The sequence below is a fragment of the Orcinus orca genome, chromosome 1, assembly GCF_937001465.1.
Source record: "Orcinus orca chromosome 1, mOrcOrc1.1, whole genome shotgun sequence".
NCBI classification, from domain to species: Eukaryota; Metazoa; Chordata; class Mammalia; order Artiodactyla; family Delphinidae; genus Orcinus; species Orcinus orca.
This window is the reverse complement of record NC_064559.1, coordinates 136,946,425-136,964,701: the sequence shown is the minus strand read 5'-3', so window position 1 is coordinate 136,964,701 and position 18,277 is coordinate 136,946,425. Positions and strand designations below refer to the sequence as shown.

The 18,277-nt window shown below is 39.3% G+C and overlaps 1 pseudogene; it reads left to right on the top strand.

Moving 5' to 3' along the window:
* Positions 1 to 5,661: 5,661 nt before the first annotated feature.
* LOC117203156 (uncharacterized) lies at positions 5,662 to 6,804 on the top strand (annotated as a pseudogene).
* Positions 6,805 to 18,277: the final 11,473 nt, after the last annotated feature.

Sequence of the window (18,277 nt, the reverse complement as noted above, 5' to 3'; positions counted from 1 at the left end):
AGATCACTGATCACAGATCACCATAACATACATAACAATGATTTTATATAAAACATTTCGAAACACTGTGTCACCAAAATGTGACACAGACACAAAGTGAGCAAACGCTATTGGAAAAATGACACTTGACACAGGATTGATACAAAACTTTAATTTGTAAAAAATGCACTATCTGAAAAGTGCAATAAAGCAAAGCATGATAAAACAAGGTGTGTCTGTATTGCTTTTGGTATACATAGTCATTGCATATTGCCAGAAATAGTGTATGTTTTGCTTAAGACTTAAAAAGACTGTAACTTTTTAAATGTATAGGAGTTCAGGTCTTCTGTCCTATTTTTTTAAATGGCAGAATCCCTTACATTTCCAAAGTCAGTTATGGGGGTAAGATGATCTGCCTATCAAATGGATAACCAAAATTATTACCGATGACAAAAAGAACAGAAAACATCCATTGAAATGCAGTTATACTTTAATCATCAGTGAGACCTTGTGATCTCCACATCTGGATATAGGTCATACGAGCCTTATATTTAACATGTACATGGTAACAGAACATAGAACTGCCCTCTCAAATCTACTTTAGGAAAGAATTCATCTGGCAGCATGCACCATAGTTTATTAAGCTGCTGCCTGACTTTCATATATGCTCAGCTTTAGGCAAGACTATATGTCTGTATATATCCATGGGACTAGTGACCTTCAACAGATGTCAACACTGAACTGAAAATACACAGTAAATCAAATAAAATTAAATATTACTTATGGGAAATCTTATTTCAAGTTAATCAGATTATATGCAGGAACATATCAACTCTATAAGATTAAAAACTTAATAAAACAGAACTACCTCATGCCCTCCCTGTCAAATATAAAATCGGTAAAACTGACATTAGTTTTCAAACTCAAGTTACCCTCAATATACCAAGATGGGAAGTGGCTAAGCTCATTCAGAGACTGAACCACCACTGCATGAGTTGTGAGCAAATTGAGATTTCTATCCTTGAGAGGCTGCTGGTGTGCAAATACAGGATTCTGAAATTCTTTTCACCTAAAGAACTGATTGCATTTCTAGGAGGAATGTGTTTGGTTAGATGAGATGACAATAAACAACTGCCTTGGGTCAGCACAAATTTAGGGTGATTCTTTGTCCACATTTTTCATCTTAGATATGCTTCTGAGTTCAGCATGTTTGTGTGTCAAATGGATGTTTGTGAAATGCTGTCACCCACTGGGAATTAGGAGAATTCAACCTCTGGCCTAATGTTATATATATATATATGTGTGTGTGTGTGTGTGTGTGTGTATCTCAGAAGAGAATGTTATACATATATATGTATCTCAGAAGAATTCTTCAAGTAAAATACCAACACAAAGTCTGAAAGTCAGCATTTGTTCTCCAAATGTCCACATGTATTTACTCAAAGCTTTATAATTCTTAAATTTTTGAAAGAAAAGTGATGAATTTCTGCCATGCCACAATATTACAAAGCCTAAATTAATACAATAGATGTCATGCTTAGATGAAAGAACTGAGGAACATCATGATTAAGAAAACAAGCTCTGTAGATAGACCTTATCAGTCGCTTAAGCTTTGTGTGTCTCTGTGATCCGTGAAGTGGGATAATTACACTTACTTCACAGGGTTGTTATATAAGATAACATATGCCAAGTAGTTAGTACACTGCCTGACTCATAGTAGTAAATGCAGTGTTACCAAAATATCCTTATCAGTAATTTTAATTCTAGAAAATGAATGACTGAATACTCAATCTGAATTGTCTTTGTTACCGTTGTATGTGGTTCAAGGGGATTTCTGGGGGCTAGCAGTCCAAAGCCTTGCACATCTTGAAAACTAAAGATTTACTGGTCCACTCTCACTGCACCCCATAAATGATCTGAGGATAATCTTAAAAATCTAGGATTCTACAGGACTCCCGGCTTCTATTTGCAAGTCCAATCCAATGCTTGTGCCCTAGTTTGGGAAAGTCAACCCTGTTTCTAAAACAGGGTGCAGAGTACCCTTAACAGGGTACAGAGGGTTGTCTACTAGAGGGCATTTTCTCAGCAACTTAGTGGATGTTCAAAGCCAAATCAGTGTAGCCCAAGTCTGGTGCCAAAGAAAAATTTCACTCATGTGTTAGGCCTATTTGAATTATAATCCATTTGGCTCTGAAAATCAGAATCAAGATTCCAATGACACACTGATCAAACTATCATAATTTGCAAGATTAAAAAAAAATCTTTTACACACATTGTGTTTAAAAATGTGTTCAAAAGTTTGTCTTGCTATCATACGTTACATTTGGCAATAGTTTTGTTAGGTCCAATAAAAACTATTCACTAGAGTTTAAAGCATTTCAATATGGCTGCTTTGAATGTTTTTGCAGCCACAGCTGGTGCCAATGTGTTGATAAAAAGTCATTCAGGAAAGCAAGTCTAAGAATATAGTTGGGATTGATATTCTCTCCAGGCCAGGTGTGTAGATCAAATGTCAAGCTACACTGCCAGTTCTGACGCATAATTAAGAGAGACTTGGACATTTAGCACTTGGAAGCATGTAACTGAATAAAGAAAATTAAACACAACTTTTAGAAGCTTATCATGTGCTCTCTTCCACTGGTTTCCATCACTGAGATTATAGGACAAGTGGTTTTGTGCTACCTCCCCCCTTCTACCTGCTGCCAAACAAAATTAGATAATGCTATTCCTGTTTGTTTAGTATTGTACAGCTTACAGAGTACTTTCACATGCATTGCTCATTTAACCCTCACATCCACATAAAATGGAATTTGTGAAACTAGCAAGGAAAGCATTACTATTAAAATTTTAAGAGCTAAGAAAGGTAGAGTGATCTATAAAAAAATGTAGCAATAAGCATACAGAAATACACCCAGAACTTCCTCTTGAAGTGGCCCAAATGTCAGAACAGCTACAAAAATTAGGGCCACTATGGGACTCAGCAAACATCTGGAGACCTTTGGCTCACACCACTGGTAGCCAGACCAGCTGCAGGGATACCAAGGAACAAGATTTGGATTGGAATGGGCTTCAGAAGCCCACTCCTCTTGTCAAGACCAGTGTGGACTGTAGGCTAGGTCTTGGGATCTGAAAGTAAAAGTGAATGTCAATTCTGGGGTATTGGGTTAAGGTACAAGGGTATATTCCAGTGGGTAGAGCTAAGAGTACTTCTAGCATCATCCAACAGTTAATAATGCTGATACTGTCAACTAAAGAAAAAAATGTTCAGCATCTGCCTTTGCTTATAGGTCTCAAATACTTCCAAACCATATGTGGATTTAACATGGATCTGATGATACTGTATAGCTGTTTCTTGATTTCTTGGTTGCTTTTTTTTTTTTTTTTTTTTGCATTCTGGAAAGAGAACATGAAAGACCAAATGAAAAGAATTATTGCCAGAAAAATGTTTTAGTTCATCTTTCTTTTGAAAACACTGGATTCATGAGCTCAGTCTTATTTCACTGTGTTTATAATTTCCTGATGTTTTTACTTAATTTTGCTTAAAGCGCATATAACTGGATGCCTACAAATTATTCTCATAAACTCATCCATAAATGACTCAATACATGGCAGGAAAGTAGGTTTATATATAAAATATCCAATCAATGTCAGAATCATTAGATTCCTGAGCAACTAACAAAAGGAACACTGAGATCCTATAGGAACAGGGTTGCATACACTCAGTAGTCCCCCTTTATTCCTGTAACACATCCAAAGGCAGCGGGAAGTATAGGAAACAAAAATTCAAACCTATATTTGATGGAACCAGCTCAGACTCCAAAATATTTGTAAATTTTGTCAAAAGCAACTGAGTCTGCACAGAAGCCCCATGGGAGGAGACAGAGAGCACAGCAGGAGACAGAGGGCACAGCAGTGGCAAATATCAGAAATTCACAAACAAACAAACAAAAACACTTCCTGAAGTTCAGAGACACATTCTAAGGGGCAGAAGCTATATCCCTTGCCTGAACCCACAAGGTGCAAGAATGGAGATGAGACGAATATCAAAAGAAGCCCTCTTGAAGCTGGTTCATTCAGAGAAAGAGAGGAATCAGGGGTAGCTAAAAACCATACAGATAAGCTATATTCACAGAAGCTTAGTGTCAGCTAATAAGTGGAGAGTCTTTGTTAAAACCACCAATGTGGAAGATTGTCCTGGCCTCTTCCCACCTTAGAAAAGTTTTGCAAAGAGCTGATATAGGAAAATTCAATACATTCCTGAAGAATGTATCTTTGTATGAATCAAAATTCAATACATTCAATAAGGAAAATTTAATAAATAGCACAGCATCAATACAAAGATGCTATAAAAACAAGGAATAAAGTGGCAAATTTATTAACAGAAAACCATTCACCAGAGCAATACTGCCACAGAGCATATAAAGTTGTGAATGTAAAGGTTTGCCATGAATTAATAAAAACAACCTCCTCTATAAGAGAAAGCCACAAAACAGATCTTAAGAAGGAAATATTGAGAAAGAGAAGATGAAGCATGAGCTGTAAGAATGGAGGGGAGAAGTAGAGGAATAAACTAAAACCACCACAGAAATTAGAATAAGACTAAAGAAAGATCAGGGGCAACATATTATGGAAAATATACAAGGGGTATAGGAGATAAAATTAGAACAGCAAATGCAGTAAAATAAAAATAAAGGAAGAACTAAGAAGGACTGAGAGAAAATGAGAGCTACAGATGACAGGTATAGGAGATCCAACACACACATAACTAGAATCCCTAAGAAAATCTAAATGATGGAACAGAACAAATATTTAAAAACATAATTCAAGTAAACTCTATATAATGAAAGGCCACAGACTGTGCTTTCACCATTTTGTGTGAATTTACCCAAAACAGTCAACATGGAGACATAATCTAGCATATTTACCTGTCTTCAAAGATAAAGAAAGAACACTTTTGGTGATCAGGCAAAAAGATCAAGTGTGTTATAAAGAAGGAAATAATCAGGGTGATCTTGGATTTCTCCAGAGCAATATTCATCACCAGAAAATGTAACAAAATCTAGAAAATACTGAAGGAAAGAAAGCAAGAACTGAGGATTTAACATCAAATCAAATAGGGCTTTAAATTTACAGGCTACAGACAACAGATTACAACATGCAAGAATTTAGAGAATATTGTTCCCATTCTTTCTTGACTAAACTTCTAAACACAAAGGACTGGCCATGAGTTTTAATATACTTAAATGTGAACTAAGACTAAAACAAGCGTGGAGATTAGAGTGACGTAAGAGAACATAAATACTGTATGCCTTAACAAAGTAGAAATTATACCATTAACAAAAATTGCAAGAAAAAGGGGGAAAATGTGGGAGGAAAAGTACATAGATTCCCTTGGGTAGTATCTGTAGTAAAAGGATATCATTTAAAGAACATGCTATGTAATATCTGTATTAATATTTAACAATACAAAGGTAAATTCTAAAGCCAGGTGATGGAGATAAGCTAGGGAAAGAGGAGAAATAGGAAAGCTTTTAATTTTATCATTGCTTATAAAACAGAACTAATAGACAATGTCTAAGTTTATGAAGAACTAAAAATATTAAACGACACTATAATCACAAAGTAGTAGAACAAAATGCCAAACCTTTCTTAATCTCAGTAGAATCACATTTAGAAAGCAAAATGAAGAAAACAGAAAACAGGCCTTCTGCTACACAGCCTTCTCTCTCCCAGCCTGCACCCGTGCTTCCCTAGAATCAGCTGACAGAGGGAGAGAAGACCCAGGCCTGGCTGACAGATGGTTCTGCACAGTATGCAAGCACCACCAGAAAGTGGACAGTTGCAGCACCGCAGCCCCTTTCTGGGATATCCCTGAAGGACAGCAGTGAATAGAAATCCTCCCAGTGAGCAGAACTTTGAGCTGTGCACCTGGTTGCTCACTTTCCTTGGAAGGGGAAATGGCCAGATGTGCAATTGTACACAGATTCATGGGCTGGCTGGTTGGTCAGGAACTTGGTAAGAACATGATTAGAAAATTTGTGATGGGGAAATTTGATGAAAAAGGTATGTGGATATATCTCTCTGAATGAACAAAAATCCCCATGAAGAAGTTGTGTCCCATGTGAATACTCATCAAAGGGTGACCTTAGCAGAGAAGAATTGTAATAATCAAGTGGATAAGATGACCCAATTTATAGATACCAGTCAGTCTCTTTCCCCGGCCACCCCTGTCATTGCCCAGTGGGCTCATGAACAAGGTGCCTATGGTGGCAGGAATGGAGGTTATGCATCAGCTCAGCATCATAGACTTCTACTCACCAAGGCCAACCTGGCTATGGCCATTGCTGAGCGTCCAATCTGCTAGCAGCAGAGACTAACACTGAGTACCCAATATGACACCATTCACTGGGGTGATTAGCCAGCTATTTGATGGCAGGTTGATTACACTGTATGACATCCATTATGAAAGGGACAATGATTTGTTCTTAGTGGAATAGATATTCACTCTAGATATGGACTTGCCTTTTCTGCATGCAATACTTCTGCCAAAATTACATTCCATGGATTTATAGAATGCCTTATCCACCAGCATGGTACTGAACATGGTATTGCTTCTGATCAAGAAACTCACTTCACAGCAAAAGAGTGAGGCAATGGGAACATGTTTATGGCATTCACTATTCTTACCATGTTCCCCACCATCCTAAAGCAGCTGGCCTGATAGAATGGTGGCATGAGCTTTTGAAAACTCAGTTATAGCATGAGCTAGGTGAAGATACATTGCTGGGGTGTGGCAAAATTCTCCAGAAGGCTGATATGCTCTGAGAAAGAAAGAAAGGAAGAAAGGAACAGAAGGAGATGGGAGGGGAGGGGAGGGAAAGAGAAAGCAAAGGTTTCAATCTAATATCAGAGAAGGTAGCACACTCAGGTTAAAAAGCATTAAATGAAGCAAAGAAGGAAACTATAACTTTATAATACCAAGGGTAATTCACAGTAAAGATATAACATTTATGATTATTGATGTACCAAGTAATTAGAGGTTACACAAGGAGAAACAAAAACCTACTAACAATAGGAAACGTTAATTCACCTCTCTCAGGCCATGACAGATCAAGAGGGAAAAAAATTAACTAAGAATATGATACAGAAAACCTAATACAATTAATTAGACAAATCTGATTATAAAAATCACACCCTGGGCTTCCCTGGTGACGCAGTGGTTGAGAGTCCGCCTGCCGATGCAGGGGACACAGGTTCGTGCCCCGGTATGGGAAGATCCCACATGCCGCGGAGTGGCTGGGCCCATGAGCCACGGCCGCTGGGCCTGCGCGTCCGGAGCCTGTGCTCCGCAACAGGAGAGGCCACAACAGTGAGAGGCCCGCGTATCAAAAAAAAAAAAAAAAAATCACACCCTATATTCTAATAAAAAGAGTTTATACCTTCTGTTTAAGTGCCCATGAAACATTCACAGAAACTGATGATACACTAATATCAAAAAAACTTCAGTACATTACAAAAAGTAGAAATAGTACAAACAACATTCTCTGATCAATATGCAATACGACGACAAATTAACAATAAAATCAGAAAATACAAAGCTTATATCTATTGAAATTTTTAAAGACTCACTTAAAAAAACTCTTGAATCAAAGAGGAAAACTCAAAACTAAAATTGCAGAACATCTGAAAAAAAATAAGAAAACTACACATTACTAACACAATTCTGAGGAAAATCATAGCCTTAAAATAGTTCTACAGGGCTTCCCTGGTGGTGCAGTGGTTGAGAGTCCGCCTGCCAATGCAGGGGACACGGGTTCGTGCCCCGGTCTGGGAAGATCCCACATGCCGCGGAGCGGCTGGGCCCGTGAGCCATGGCCACTGAGCCTGCGCGTCCGGAGCCTGTGCTCCGCAACGGGAGAGGCCACAACAGTGAGAGGCCCGCGTACTGCAAAAAGAAAAAAAAAAATAGTTCTACTATAAGCATTTAAGAATGAAAATACATAAATTCAGCATTCATTTTAAGAAGTTAGAAAAGAAACAAAACAAAATGAAGGAAAGCCAAAGGAAGGAATCAATAAAGATAAAAGCAGAACTTAAGAAGATGGAAAAAAAGAACTAAAAACCTGGTGCTTTGAAAAGAGTCAAATGAGTGGATAAACTGCTAGCTACCTTAGTCAAGAAAAAAAGTTTTAATGTGCTAATAAACTAAATGATAAGGGAGAAATAACCACAAAAATGAAAAAAAACAAAGTATTAATAAATTGGACTATTTCTTCAAGAACAAAAATACCAAAACTGACCTTAGAAAAGAGATAAAATCTAAACAGCAAAATTTCCATAAAAGAAACAGAGAAATTCATCAAACACCTACTACTGCCTACTGCCCATTTTTCCCAGTTGAAACACCAGGTAGAAATGATTTCTCATGGGAATTCTACAAGACCTTCAAAATACAGATACTCCCAATGCTATTTAAAACTAGTTTAGAATATAGAAAAAGAATTTCAGATTCTTTTTTGAAACGAGCAGGACACTGATGGTAAAATCTGACAAAGCACATATAAGAGAAAACAATCTCCAATCTCATGTATGAAAACTGAAGAAGACTCCTAAATAAGTCCAGCAGCACATTAAAAATAATAATGCATAATTTCCAAGTAGGATTTATTATAAGTCTGCAAAGGAAGTTCAGTATTAGAAAATCTATTAATCTATTGTTATAATCTATCAATTAGTAGGCATAAGAAGAATCATACGATCATCTTCATATATGCTAAAAAAGTATTTGACCAAATTCAAGATCCATTCTTGATGAAATTCTTAAGAAAGTATTTATCAATAGATACTTCTTTAAATATTAAAATATTTTTATTTCAGCCAAAGTCAGTATTATATTTAAGGGAGAAACATAAGAGCATCCCCACACTGTAACAAGCAAGAATGGTCCTATCACCACTGTTATTTAACACTGTATCAGAAGTATTAGCCAATGCAATTACACAAAAGAAAAAACTAAGAGATGTGAAAATTAAAAAGGAGATAAAACTATCACTACATGTAGATCATATGACAACATACCTAGAAAACCCAAGGAAGTCAACTGGAACACTACTATAAACAAACAAAATATTCAGTAAATTAGAAGGTGCAAAATTAGTAAAGCAAAAATTTTCATATACCCAATATTAATTAAAAATATAGGGCTTCCCTGGTGGCACAGTGGTTGAGAGTCCGCCTGTAGATGCAGGGGACACGGGTTCATGCCCTGGTCTGGGGATATCCCACATGCCGCGGAGAGGCTAGGCCCATGAGCCACGGCCACTGAGCCTGCGCGTCCGGAGCCTGTGCTCGGCAACGGGAGAGGCCACAGCAGTGAGAGGCCCGCGTACTGCAAAAAAAAAAAAAAAAAAAAAAAAAAAAAAATATATATATATATATATATATATATAATGGAGACCCTATTTCTAGGTAAAAGGGCTAAAAGAAATGTTCAAGCCCTGAGAGTATAATGGAAAAAATATTAAAACATTCTTTGAAAGACTAAAGGAAGTCTTGAATGGAAAGGCATTTTGAATAGGAAGACTCAACATCATAAGGATGTCAATCCTCCCTAAGTTAATTTGTAAATTAATGTGATTTGAATAAAAATAAAGTCTATCTAGGTTTTATTTTTTCAGAATTAGACCAAGTGATTTTAAAATTATATGGAAATACAGAAACAAAAGTTGAGAATCTAAAAAAAAAAAAAAGTTGAGAATCTCTGCAAAAGAAGAGTACTAATGGGAGATTTTCCTTGTCAGATAAAGCCTCAGTAATTAATAAAGTATACTACTGACACATGAATAGTCAAACAGACCAATGCAAGAGAATATAGTCAGAAAGAGAACTAAATACATATGGAGCTTTAGTATATAATAAATGTGATACCTCAGAGCAGTGAGGAAAAGAGGTACCATCAATGAATCATCTGGGAACAACCAGGAAGCCATGTGGAGAAAAAATATGACCTGATCTATACCTTACATCAGAACCCAAGATAAAACCCAAATGGGTTAGGAATTAATCCTATAGATACAAACACATGGGAATAAAATGACATTTTAAAATATCAGTTGAAGCACTGAAGCAACATACTGACAACTTAAATACTCACCAATAGGGGACTGATTAAATACACTAATAATATATCTATAAAATGGAATCCTATAATTTTGTGTAAAAAATATATATTATATCAAAAGACCTCCAAGCTATATTAAGTGAAAGAAGCAAGGAGCAGTAAAATATATAGTAAAATGTAGAGTATGTTATTATCTGTACTTTAAAAGAAGAAGGAAAATATAATATATATTTGTATTGGCTTACATATAAATAAAAATCCTTGTTAAGGATAAGAAACCAATAAAAGTGGGCACCCTCTGAGGGGCTATGGGAACAGGCTGAGGTCAAGAATGAGAGGGAAAGTCGTAGCTGTATACTTTTTTATACATGCTGATGTTTAACCCAGGTAAATGGGTACTTATTCAAAAAAGATAAATTAATACATATTTTAGGGGTTCCAAGATGGCAGAGGAGTAGGAGGATGTGGAGTTCATCTCTCTCCACAAATGCATCAGGAATACGTCTACAGATGCAACAATTCTCACAGAACACTGGCTAAACACTAGCAAAAGACCCTGGACACCGGAAAGGACTATGAAGATCCCCGCATAACTGGGTAGGACAAAAGAAAGAGGGAGAAGGAGGAGGAGAGGAAGAGGGAAAGGACCTGCACCTGGGTCGGCGGAGCTAAAGCAGGCGAGAGATTCCCACATCTGGGGAAGCTCCCTCACTGATGGGGAAATCGCTTGGGACAGAAGGAAAGCATTTGAGGCTGTCAGAGGAGGGTGAAGCAACCTATCTGTGGCAGACAGGACAGAGTGAAAACTACACAGATGGTCCATACTGCAGCCCTACATGCCCTGGACGGGGATGTGTGTCCACAGTGCACACAGGGGCTGGGAGCTAGAGCGTGGGGGTTAGAGAGCAAACCCAGGGCAAGGAATGCTATTGGCTGTAGGGACACAGCCTGAGGGGACAGGAGGGGCGAAATCCGCAACAGGGAATGCCTATGGAGGAAAACTGGACTGCCACGGAAGCAGGGCGCTACTGCTGAGTCACATGCAGGGGGCAGAGCCACCACTGTAACCTCACTCTCCTCACATGTCAGCACCTGCCGCCAGGCAATAGAAAAAGCCCTGCCAGGGCTGATCCTCACATGCCTGAAGCCAGGTGCTAGGAAAAGCCTCCCACTAGGGCCATATCTCTTGCTTCTATGGTCGCCGGCTTCCCTGTGCACCTGGTGCCACCAGGTCTTCCGTGATCCAAGCAGCTGTGCCACCTCCACACCCAGTCCTCACCAGGGCAGACCCAAGTGCTCCAGGGCAGCCTCGGGAGCAGACTCCTGTAGGTGGCCCACATGCAGAGATGGGGATAAAACCACAGCTGAGCACCAGGGGCAGGGCGACTACGGAAGAGGATCGAAAATCTTTCCAACAGCTGAACAAGCTGCAGATTAAATCCCCAATATCAGCTAGGTAGACCCTGCGTCTATGGACTATCTGAACGGACAATGCGTGTTCCACAAATGAAAACCGTCTAGCTCTGGCAGCTGCAGACTTTGGGGACAGCATATGCGGGAGGCGGGCCAGATCAGAGTCTGAACTGTCCCCACAGGGCCCACAGCAGGTCCCAAGACTGGCGCAGAGGCAGAGGGCCTCCTGGGGAGGCAGAGGTGGGCTGTGGCTCACAGTGGGGGCAAGGACACTGACAGCTGAGACCCCAGGAAAACATTATTACTATTGTTTTTATTATGTTTTGATTTGTTCCATTGTTGGTTCTGTTTTTTTCTTTTCTTTCTCTTTGTTGTTGTTTTTAATTTTTATTTAGTCTTTTGGGATTTTTTAAACATTTTCTTTTTATATTTCTATTTTTATTCTATTTTTCTGTTGTTCTGTGTTTTGTTTTTCTTTTTTCTTCTTTACCATTTTTGTCTGTTTGTTTTGTTATCTTTGCTCTATTCTTCAGCTGGCACTATGCTTTGGTTTTGTTTTTTTGTTTTGTCCTTCGTTAGTTTTGTTATTGTTTGACTTCGTTTTTGGGTTCTTTTGTTTATCTGGTTGTTCTCTTGTTTTTTGTTTTATTTGGCTCTGTTTTTGTTTCTTTTGTGTGCGTGTGTTTCCTGGTTTTTGTTCTTGCTTGTTCGATTTTGCTTTTACCATTTGTCTGGGGTATTGTTTGTCTTTTTTTTCCCTTTAATCCCCTTAACTGCAATGACGAGTGGCTTGTGGGGTCTTGGCTCCCCAACCAGAAGTCGGGGCTGAGCCTCTGGGGTGGGAGCACAGTCTAGAATGCTGGACCACCAGAGAATTCCCCAGGGAATATTAATCAGCAAGAGCTCTCATGGAGGCGTCCATCTGAATCCAAGACCCAGCTCCACTCAACAGCCTGCAGCCACCAGAGTTAGACGCCTCATGCCAAACAACAAGCAAGACAGGAACACAAACACACCCATCAGCAGACAGGCTGCCTAAAGTCATACTAAGCTCACAGATACCCCAAAACACACCACCTGACATGGCCCTGCCTGTTAGAGGGAAAAGACTCAGCACCACCCACGAGAACACAGGCACCAGTTCCTCCCACCAGGAAGCCTACACAAGCCACTGGACCAACCAATGGTTGGTCTCTGGGGGCAGAGACCAGAAGCAAGAGGAACTATGACCCTGCACCCTAGGGAAAGGAGACCTCAAAGACAGTAAGTTAGACAAAATGAGAAGCCAGAGAAATACCTTGCAGATGAAGGAGCAAGGTAAAAACTCACAAGACCAAATAAAGAAGAACTACGCAATCTACCTGAAAAAGAATTCAGAGTAACCATGGCAAAGATGATCCAACATCTCAGAAACAGAATAGAGGCACGGATTTAGAAGATGCAAAAAATATTGAACAAGGACTTAAAAGAACTAAAGAACAAACAACACAATAACTGAAATTAAACAACACAATAACTGAAATGAAAAATACACTAGAAGGAATCAATAGCAGAATAACTGAGGCAGAAGAACGGATAAGTGAGCTGGAAGATAGAATGGTGGATATAACTGCTGCATAGCAGAATAAAGAACAAAGAATGCGAGCTGTCCGCTCCTCTGGCAAGACGAGGCCAGGAGACGCTCTCCTCAGCTCCTTGCCTGGGTGGGCAATTCATGCTCTAGGGCCCTCAGAAATCCTTGTTTGAGGGTCCCACTGAGTTCCCCAGTCACAGTGGTTCAGCTCAGCAGAGCGGCTGCTTGGGAATACTGCTCAGGAGCTTCAGAAAGCTTTCTTGGAATCTGACATGTTATCACTTTGAGACTGCTGGTCAGCTGCTCCTGACTTGGCCACATGAAGGCTCAGACTGTCCCAGTCTCTGAAGAGAACCAACACTATTAGCATATCACTCACCACCATGAACCCAAGGTATTTCAATGAAGAGTATCAGGAGGACATCTACAAATCCCAGACTGGCATGTGCAAGTTCTGAGGAATGGTGGAATAACCCCATGTATCTGGGTGACCTTTGGAGACACGTGACACAGAGCTACAACAGGGCGGTGGCTGACACCCAACTCATAGCCCATCTTCTCCAGCAGTGTGGTTGACAGAGTCTTGGTGCTCCGGCTGGCTGTCAGGCCTGAGCCTTTGAGGTGGGAGAGCCGAATTCAGGACATTGGTCCACCAGAGACCTCACAGCCCCACGTAATATCAATTGGTGAGAGATCTCCCAGACATCTCCATCTCAATGCTAAGACACAGCACCACTCAACAACCAGCAAGCTACAGTGCTAGACACTCTATGCCAAACAACTAACAAGACAGGAACACAACCTCACCCATTAGCAGACGGGCTGCCTAAAATCATAATTAGGTCACAGCCACCCCAAAACACACCACCAGACGTGGGCCTGCCCACCAGAAAGACAAGATCCAGCCTCATCCACCAGAACACAGGCACCAGTCCCCTCCACCAGGAAGCCTACACAACTCACTGAACCAACCTTACCCACGGGGGACAGACACCAAAAACAATGAGAATTATGAACTTGCAGCCTGTAAAAAGGAGACCCCAAACACAGTAAGTTAAGCAAAATGAGAAGACAGAGAAATACACAGCAGATGAAGGAGCAAGGTAAAAACCCACCAAACCAAGCAAATGAAGAGGAAATATGTAGTCTACCTGAAAAAAAATTCAGAGTATTGATAGTAAAGATGATCCAAAATCATGGAAATAGAATGGAGAAAATACAAGAAATGTTTAACAAGGAACTAGAAGAACTAAACAGCAAACAAACAACTATGAACAACACAATAAATGAAATGGAAAATTCCCTAGAAGGGATCAATAGCAGAATAACTGAGGCAGAAGAACGGATAAGTGACCTGGAAGATAAAAAGGTGGAGATAACTATCGGAGAGAAGAATAAAGAAAAAAGAATGAAAAGAATTGAGGGCAGTCTTAGAGACCTCTGGGACAACATTAAACACACCAACATTCGAATTATAAAACCTCTGGGGTCCCAGAAAAAGAAGAGAAAAAGGAAGGGACTGAGAAAATATTTGAAGAGATTATAGTTGAAAACTTCCCTAACATGGGAAAGGAAATAGTCAATCAAGTCCAGGAAGCGCAGAGTCCCATACAGGTTAAATCCAAGGAGAAACATGCCAAGACACATATTAATCAAACTATCAAAAATTAAACACAAAAACAATATTAAAAGCAGCAAAGGAAAAGCAAACAATAAACATACAAGGGAATCCCCATAAGGTTAAAAGCTGATCTATCAGCAGAAACTGCAAGCCAGAAGGGAGTGGCAGGACATATTTAAAGTGATGAAAGGGAAAAACTTACAACCAAGATTACTCTACCCAGCAAGGATCTCATTCAGATTCGATGGAGAAATTAAAACCTTTACAGACAAGCAAAAGCTAAGAGAATACAGCACCACCAAACCAACTTTACAACAACTGTGAAAGGAACTTCTCTAGGCAGGAAACACAAGAGAAGGAAAAGACCTACAATAACAAACCCAAAACAATTAAAGAAAATGGTAATAGGAACATACATATCGATAACTACTTTAAATGTAACTGGATTAAATGCTCCAACCAAAACACATAGAGTGGCTGAATGGATACAAAAAAAAAAACCCGTATATATGCTGTCTACAAGAGACCCACTTCAGACCTAAGGACACACACAGACTGAAAGTGAGGGGATGGAAAAAGATATTCCATGCAAATGGAAATCAAAAGAAAGGTGGAGTAGCAATATTTATATCAGACAAAATAGACTTTAAAATAAAGACTATTACAGGGTTTCCCTGGTGGCGCAGTGGTTGAGAGTCCGCCTGCCGATGCAGGTGACACGAGTTCGTGCCCCGGTCCGGGAAGATCCCACATGCCGCAGAGTGGCTGGGCCCGTGAGCCATGGCTGCTGAGCCTGCGCGTCCGGAGCCTGTGCTCCGCAACGGGAGAGGTCACAACAGTGAGAGGCCCACGTACCGCAAAAGAAAAAAAAAAAAAAAGAAGACTATTACAAGAGACAAAGAAGGACACTACATAGTGATCAAGGGATGAATCCAAGAAGAAGATATAACAATTGTAAATATTTATGTACCCAACATAGGAGCACCTCAATACATAAGGTAAATGCTAACAGCCATAAAAGGGGAAATCAACAGTAACACAATAATAGTAGGGGACTTTAACACACCACTTTCACCAATGGACAGATCAACCAAGATGAAAATAAATAAGGAAACACAAGCTTTAAATGACACATTAAACAAGATGGACTTAATTGATATCTATAGGCCATTCCATCCAAAAACAACAGAATACACTTTCTTCTCAAGTGCTCATGGAACATTCTCCAGGATAGATCATATCTTGGGTCACAAATCAAGCCTTGGTAAATTTAAGAAAATTGCAATCGTATCAAGTATCTTTTCTGACCACAATGCTATGAGACTAGATATCAATTATAGGAAAAAAATTGTTAAAAATACAAACACATGGAGGCTAAACAATACACTACTAAATAACCAAGAGATCACTGAGGAAATAACAAAATACCTAGAAACAAATGACAACGAAAACACGACAAGCCAAAATCTATGGGACACAGCAAAAGCAGTTCTAAGAGGACAGCGTACAATCCTACCTCAAGAAACAAGAAACATCTCAAATAAACAACCTAAACTTACACCTAAATTAGACAAAGAAGAACAAAAAAAACCAAAATTAGCAGAAGGAAAGAAATCATAAAGATCAGTTCAGAAATAACTGAAAAAGAAATGAAGGAAACAATAGCAAAGATCAATAAAACTAAAAGCTGGTTCTTTGAGAAGATAAACAAAATTGATAAACCATTAGCCAGACTCATCAAGGAAAAAAAGGGAGAAGACTCAAATCCATAGAATAAGATATGAAAAAGGAGAAGTAACAACTAACACTACAGAAATACAAAGGATCATGAGAGATTACTACAAGCAACTATATACCAATAAAATGGACAACCTGGAAGAAATGGACAAATTCTTAGAACTGCACAACCTGCCAAGACTGAATCAGGAAGAAATAGAAAATATAAACAGACTAATCACAAGCACTGAAATTGAGACTGTGATTAAAAATCTTTCAACAAACAAAAGCCCAGTACCAGATGGACTCACAGGCGAATTCTATCAAAAATTTAGAGAAGAGCTAACACCTATCCTTCTCAAACTCTTCCAAAATATAGCAGAGGGAGGAACACTCCCAAACTCATTCTACGAGGCTACCATCACCCTGATACCAAAGCTAGACGAAGATGTCACAAAAAAAGAAAACTGCAGGCCAATATCACCGAAGAACAAAGATGCAAAAATCCTGAACAAAATACTAGCAAACAGAATCCAACAGCACATTAAAAGGATCATACACCATGATCAAGTGGGGTTTATTCCAGCAATGCAAGGATTCTTCAGTATAGACAAATCAATCAATGTGATACACCATATTAACAAATTGAAGGATAAAAACCATATGATCATCTCAATAGATGCAGAAAAAGCTTTTGACAAAATTCAACACCCATTTATGATAAAAACCCTCCAGAAAGTAGGCATAGAGGGAACTTACCTGAACATAATAAAGACCAGATATGACAAACCCACAGCCAACATTGTTCTCAATGGTGAAAAACTGTAACCATTTCCACTAAGATCAGTAACAAGACAAGGCTGCCCACTCTCACCAATGTTATTCAACATGGTTTGGAAGTTTTAGCCACAGCAATCAGAGAACAAAAAGAAATAAAAGGAATCCAAATCTGAAAAGAAGTAGGAAAATTGTCACTGTTTGCAGATGACATGATACTATACAAAGAGAATTGAAGTGATTGAAGTGGTTGTCTCAATATCAACAAAGCAAACAACCCAATACAAAAATGGGCAGAAGACCTAAATAGACATTTCTCCAAAAAAGATATACAGATTGCCAACAAACACATGAAAAGATGCTCAACATCACTAATCATTAGAGAAATGCAAATCAAAACTACAATGAGGGGCTCCCCTGGTGGCGCAGTGGTTGAGAGTCTGCCTGCCGATGCAGGCGACACGGGTTTGTGCCCTGGTCCGGGAAGATCCCACATGCCGCGGAGCAGCTGGGCCCGTGAGCCATGGCCGCTGAGCCTGCACGTCCGGAGCCTGTGCTCCGCAACGGGAGAGGCCACAACAGTGAGAGGTCCACGTACCGCAAAAAAAAAACAACAAAAATCTACAATGAGGTATCACCTCACACCAGTCAGAATGGCCATCATCAAAAAATCTACAAACAATAAATGCTGGAGAGGGTGTGGAGAAAAGGGAACCCTCTTGCACGGTTGGTGGGAATGTAAATTGATATAGCCACTATCCAGAACAGTATGGAGGTTCCTTAGAAAACTAAAAATAGAACTACCATATGACCCAGCAATCCCACTACTGGGCATATGCCCTGAGAACACCATAATTCGAAAAGATACATGTACCCCAGTGTTCACTGCAGCACTATTTACAATAGCCAGGACATGGAAGCAACCTAAATGTCCATAGATAGATGAATGGATAAAGAAGATGTGGTACATACATACAATGGAATATTACTCAGCCATAAAAGGAATGAAATTAGGTCATTTGTAGTCATGTAGATGAACCCAGAGTCTGTCATACAGAGTGAAGTCAGTCAGAAAGAG